The sequence below is a fragment of the Piliocolobus tephrosceles genome, chromosome Y (genome assembly GCF_002776525.5).
Source record: "Piliocolobus tephrosceles isolate RC106 chromosome Y, ASM277652v3, whole genome shotgun sequence".
Lineage (NCBI taxonomy): Eukaryota > Metazoa > Chordata > Mammalia > Primates > Cercopithecidae > Piliocolobus > Piliocolobus tephrosceles.
The window spans coordinates 8,605,602-8,611,289 of NC_045456.1; the positions used below are offsets into that span (position 1 = coordinate 8,605,602).

Sequence of the window (5,688 nt, forward strand, 5' to 3'; positions counted from 1 at the left end):
AAGCTTTTTCAGCATCAATTGAAATGATCATATATTTTTTGTCTTTTATTCTTTTGATATGATGTATCACATTGACTGATTTGCAAACGTGGAACCATCCTTGCATCACTGGGATAAATCCTACTTAGTCATGATGAATGATCTTTTCAACTTGTTGTTGAATTTGGTTTGCTAGTGTTTTGTTGAGGATTTTTGCATCCGTGTTCATCAGGGATATTGGCTTGTAGTTTTCTTTTTTGAATATGTCTTTGGTTTTGGTATCAGGGTAATACTGGCTTCATAGAACACTTTTGGAAGTATTCGCTCCTCTTCTATTTTTTTGAACACTGTGAGTTGGATTGGTGTTAGTTCTTTTAATGTTTGGTAAAATTCAGCAGTGAAGCCACAGGGTCCTGGGCACTTCTTTGCTGGGATACTCTAGTATGGCTTCAGTTGCATTACTTGTTATTGGTCTGTTCAGGTTTTGTATTTCTTCATAGTTCAATCTCAGTAGGTTGTATGTGTCTGGGAATTTATCCATTTAGCCTACATTTTCCAATTTATTGGCATATACTTCTTCGTAGTGGCCTCTAATGATCACTTGAATGTCTGCTGTATTGGTTGTAATGTCTCCTCTTTCATCTCTGATTTTATTTATCTGGGTCTTTTCTCTTTTTTCTTTGGCTAAAGGTTTGTCAAATTTGTTTATTTTTTCAAAAAACAAACTTTTAATTGATCTTTTGTAGTGTTTTGTTTCAATTTTATTTATTTCTGCTCTGATCTTTATCATTTCTTTTCTTCTACTAACTTTGGGTTTCATTTGCTCTCGCTTTTCTAGTTCTTAAAGATGCATTATTACGTTGTTTATTTGAAGTTTTTTTAACTTTTTAATATAGGAATTGATAGCTATAAACTTCCCTTTTAGTACTGCTTTCACTGTATTGCATAGGTTTTGGTATGTAGTGTTTCCATTGTCACTTAGTAGATTTCCTCTACGACCTTCTCAAGTGCTAAAGGCAGACAACCTAAGAGTCAAAATTTGACGACTCTGCCACTCTCCATCGTGTCTTGTCATAAAGTAAGAGAATGAAAGAATAATTTCATAGGAGGCTGTGAACTGAAAGAGGAATTTCAGAATCCAAAATTTTAGAGGTAGAAAATTTTCAGGCAGTGGTATGTTTTTTAAAGTGACAAGTATCATAGAAGGCTTAAATAGATGGGGAAGTGTGGGTCACTGGATTGAAACAGAACAACTATGAGATTGACATCTTGGAAGTTTCTCCATCTTTCTAGAAAAAAAATACCCTTAACTCTCTGCATATATTTTAATCAAAGAACAGACATCAGTTTTTCCTAATTAACATTGTTTTGTTGCAAAATGTTTCACCAGGAATTTGTGGGCATATATTTCTAAATGATTTCCAAAAACATACAAACCAACCATAAGATGGAATAGTGACACCCTTTACTATTTAGCATTAAATTGCATACCTCCTTTTCCCAATTAGGAGAAAGTGATTTCTTTCTCCTAACCCTGCCCTTTGAAAGTAGAACTAATTTAAAGTTCTGGTCTCTTAGCAACCATAGCTGATTCACATACTTAGTGCAAATAGTAGGTGTGCCTTTCTGAAAAGATATGAAGTTACTATCTAAGCTTCCTAGAGCATGCTTTTAAAAGGTACTTAAACTGCATATGGCAAGGTATTTTAACAGAGATAAGAGTACTTTCATCTCAGCCATCATATTTTATTCATAGTCTTTATGACAATTAAATCTATTCCAAGTTTCTTGGTTGCCCACTCTTACCTAGCTGCAGTGGTAAAACACATATTTGCTTGCTTTAATTCAGGTATTTGCATTCTAACTTAGTCTTCTTTGCCACTCACAATAAAATTTTAGCAAATTGTGATTCATTATAATACTGTATTCATCTAGCCACTATCCTGTTTGATGTAGAAGTACATTTTGACTAAAGACCTACTGCCTTGTTAAAGAGTCAACTTCTAAACTTCTTAACTCAAGAGTTGCAACCTTTGCTAAAATATCTCTTGTCATATCCAAAGTTAACAATCATAGTAGTAGAGGAAGCTGTCAAAAATGGCACAGCAAGCTGTTTGCAGAAAATTTAGTTTTAGACAAGTGTTTTTGTTGTTACTGTTTTTCTTCCTTTTTCCAGGCCAGAAATACAAATTCACGTAATTGCTTTCAACACACATCAGTGAGAGGAAGGTCAAAAGTTATCAAGTTTGATTTTTGTGTTTATCCCGTAGGCTCCAACACTTAGTCAGGGGCTTTCAAAGTGATTGAATTTGATTTCTTTTATTTTTTTCCAAATAGCAAATGCTTGGTAGGTAGTTTAAGGAAATTAATAGAAACATATTACAGATGATGTGGAAAAAAGTACAAAGAACTGGAGAGAAAAGTCAAGTAATTTTCAAACAAGCTTGAGGATAGAGCTCAAAACTGAGAAGAAAACTCATTAGTGAATAAAGTCCCTCCCAGATGTTAAAGGCTTCTGGGACCATTTGTTGTCTTTTGGCCCTATTCAGTCACCTACTTTTCTCTTCCTTTCATCTTTAACTAGAGCATTTTTCCAATCACACTCCTTGTTGATAACTCTAACTAAACAGAAGAAGTAAAACTCCCTCAGTCTACCTTTGTTCTCTTTTGGCTCAGCTGGTTTGAAATAAGCTATCTCTAACAGAAGCCCAGGTACACTAGGCATCTGCTATGCTTTTGATGTTTGGACCCTTCAAATGTCAGGTTGAAATTTGATCCCTAATATTGAAGTTGGGGCCTAATGGGAGGTTTTGGATCATTGAAGCAGATTCCTCATAAACAGGTGAATGTTCTCCCTCAGGGTTGAGTGAGTTGTCACTATTCGCTTCCACAAGAGCGGATTGTTAAAAAGAGCCTGGCACCTTCCTCCTCTCTCTCTTTCTTCCTTTCTTGCCATGTGCTCTCTGCACGTAACAGCTCTCCTTCACCTTCTACCATGAGTGGAAACATCTTGAGGCCCTTGCCAGATGCAGATGCCCAATCTTGAACTTTCCAACCAGCAGAACCGTGAGCTAAGTGAACCTCTTTTCTTTATAAATTACCTAGTCTCAGGTATTCCTTTATAGCAACACAAAATGAACTAAGACAGCACTCATTAAATAATTATGGCATGAATAACCTCATCTTTCTGAAATATCAGTGAGGTAAGTTTCTATAATGTATCATCTTGTGATAGAACATACAAAATGGTCATAAAACATAAACATGTAGTTTAACAAACTATTAAAAAACACCAATGTGTCTTCCTCCATGCCAAAACAATAGAATGGCATCTTCCCCATAGAAGCCCTCCACCTGTCTCCTTCTGACCATAATACCAGCCTACCCCCTAGCGGTGACCACTATGTTAAATTTCATACTGCTAATAATTGTTTAATGTGGCCTATTTTAAAAATACTGAACAATGAGATCACTTGGACTCGGGAAGGGGAACATCACACACTGGGGCCTATCATGGGGAAGGGGGAGGGGGTAAGGATTGCATTGGGGAGTTATACATAATATAAATGATGAATTGATGGGTGCTGACGAGTTGATGGGTGCAGCACACCAACATGGCACAAGTATACATATGTAACAAACCTGCACGTTATGCACATGTACCCTAGAACTTAAAGTATAATAATTAAAAGAAAAAATACGTGTCAGTGGGATCGTACAGTATTAGCCTAGCTTCTTTAGCTCAGTCTTTTGTGTTTCAGAGCTGTCCATCCATGTAGTTTATTCATTGCTTGCTGTATAGAATACCATGATATAAACCTACTTCTGTTTATCATTTCTACTACTGAGTTGTTTCTGTTGGGCTTCTATTAACTATGTTATTATGAACATTCTAACACATGTTTTCTGGTGCATGTAAGCATGCATTTATGTGAGATACAAACACCTATAAATGGAATTGCTAGGTCATAGACTATATACATTTTCAGATGTATTATCAGATATTATTCAAAAGTGATTTTACAATGCATATTCCCATCAACAGTGCATGAGAGTGCTCATTGCTGCACATCCTTGTTAATAATTGGCAATGCCACTTTTCTGCCCACTTCCTCATTCCCTCTCCCGAGTGCCACTCTGGCTGCAGTGCACTTCCACCATTATAATTATCTACTGGGACCTCACCAGCCACAATGAGATATTCGCTGACATTTACAAAATATGAAAGATCACGGACCAGCTGAGCTTGGGGGTAGAGGGAAAAATAGTTGATAAGACAGAGGGTAACATTGATGACTCACTCACTGGTGGAAATGCCTCCACTGAAGGCCTCAAGGGTGAAGGTACCAAAAAGCACAGTCATCACTGGTGTTGATATTGTCATAAACCTGTCATGAACCATCACTTGTAGGAAACCAGCTTCACAAAAGAAGCCTACAAGAGGTACATCAAATATTACATGAAATCAATTAAAGGCAGACTTGAAGAACAGAAACCAGAAAGAGTAAAAGTTTTTATGACAGGGCCTACAGAACAAATCCAGCAGATCTTTGCTAATTTCAAAAACTACCAATTTTTCATTGGTGAAAACATGAATCCTAATGGTATGGTGGCTCTATTGGACTATCATGAGAATGGTATGATCCATATACGGTTTTCTTCAAGAATGGTTTAGAAATGGAAAAGTGTTACAAATTTGGCAGTTACTGTGGATCGATTACCTGTCATCATAACTGGCTGCTGCATGTTATCCACACAACACTAGGACTGATATCATCTTGAGCATCTCATTTATTGTGACTGTGATTTATTTGGAGTAGCATCACTGTTTTTAAGAAAAAAAAAAAAAAAAACATGTTGACTGTCTAAAAATAAAATGCATTTAAATTCATTTGAGAGAAAGCCTCCTAGGTTAATACATATTTAAACTAACTCTATTCTGTTCCTGGAGAAGCTAGAGCCTGGTTGTAGGTCACTACTAGGAAGTATAAGACTGTTACCAGTAACTTGTACAGTGGAAACTACTTTTGGGACTAGAATCTAAAAGAAAATAATTAAAAGTTTTAATTTTGAACTGCAGTAAAGGAAAAGACCATGCTAATATCAACGCCAACATTTTAAGTGGAGCCTTATACATTTCCTCACCTACAACAGAGTAGTTAAATCTGGAAGAGATTACCAAGAGAATAAAAAGAAAGTAACTCAGTCAGAAAGAAATACTTGACAATGCTATATATTTAAAAAATTTTCACCATACTCATACATGTATATTATTAGATGTTTTATTTTTGCCACTCTGATAAGTATGTAGTGCCAATACATTGTGGTTTTAATTTGCATTTACCTAATTACCAATGAAGTTGAGCATTTTTCCCTATGCTACTATTTCCCCTATTGGGATGTGCCTGTTCAGGTGGTTTTCCCATTTTTCCTTTGCATTGTCTGTCTTTTTCTTATTAATTTGAAAAAGGTTTTTATATATTCAATAGGGAGGTTGACCTTTTTTTTTTTTTTTTTTTTTGAGAGGGAGTCTCGCTCTGTCACCCAGGCTGGAGTGCAGTGGCCGGATCTCAGCTCACTGCAAGCTCCGCCTCCCGGGTTTATGCCATTCTCCTGCCTCAGCCTCCCGAGTAGCTGGGACTACAGGCGCCTGCCACCTTGCCCGGCTAGTTTTTTGCATTTTTTGGTAGAGACGGGGTTTCACCGGGC

At 36.6% G+C, this 5,688-nt stretch overlaps 1 pseudogene; it reads left to right on the plus strand.

Annotated features, from left to right (window-relative positions):
* The first annotated feature begins 4,069 nt into the window (after window positions 1-4,069).
* Window positions 4,070-4,761, plus strand: LOC111531694 (annotated as a pseudogene).
* The last annotated feature ends 927 nt before the right edge of the window (window positions 4,762-5,688 follow it).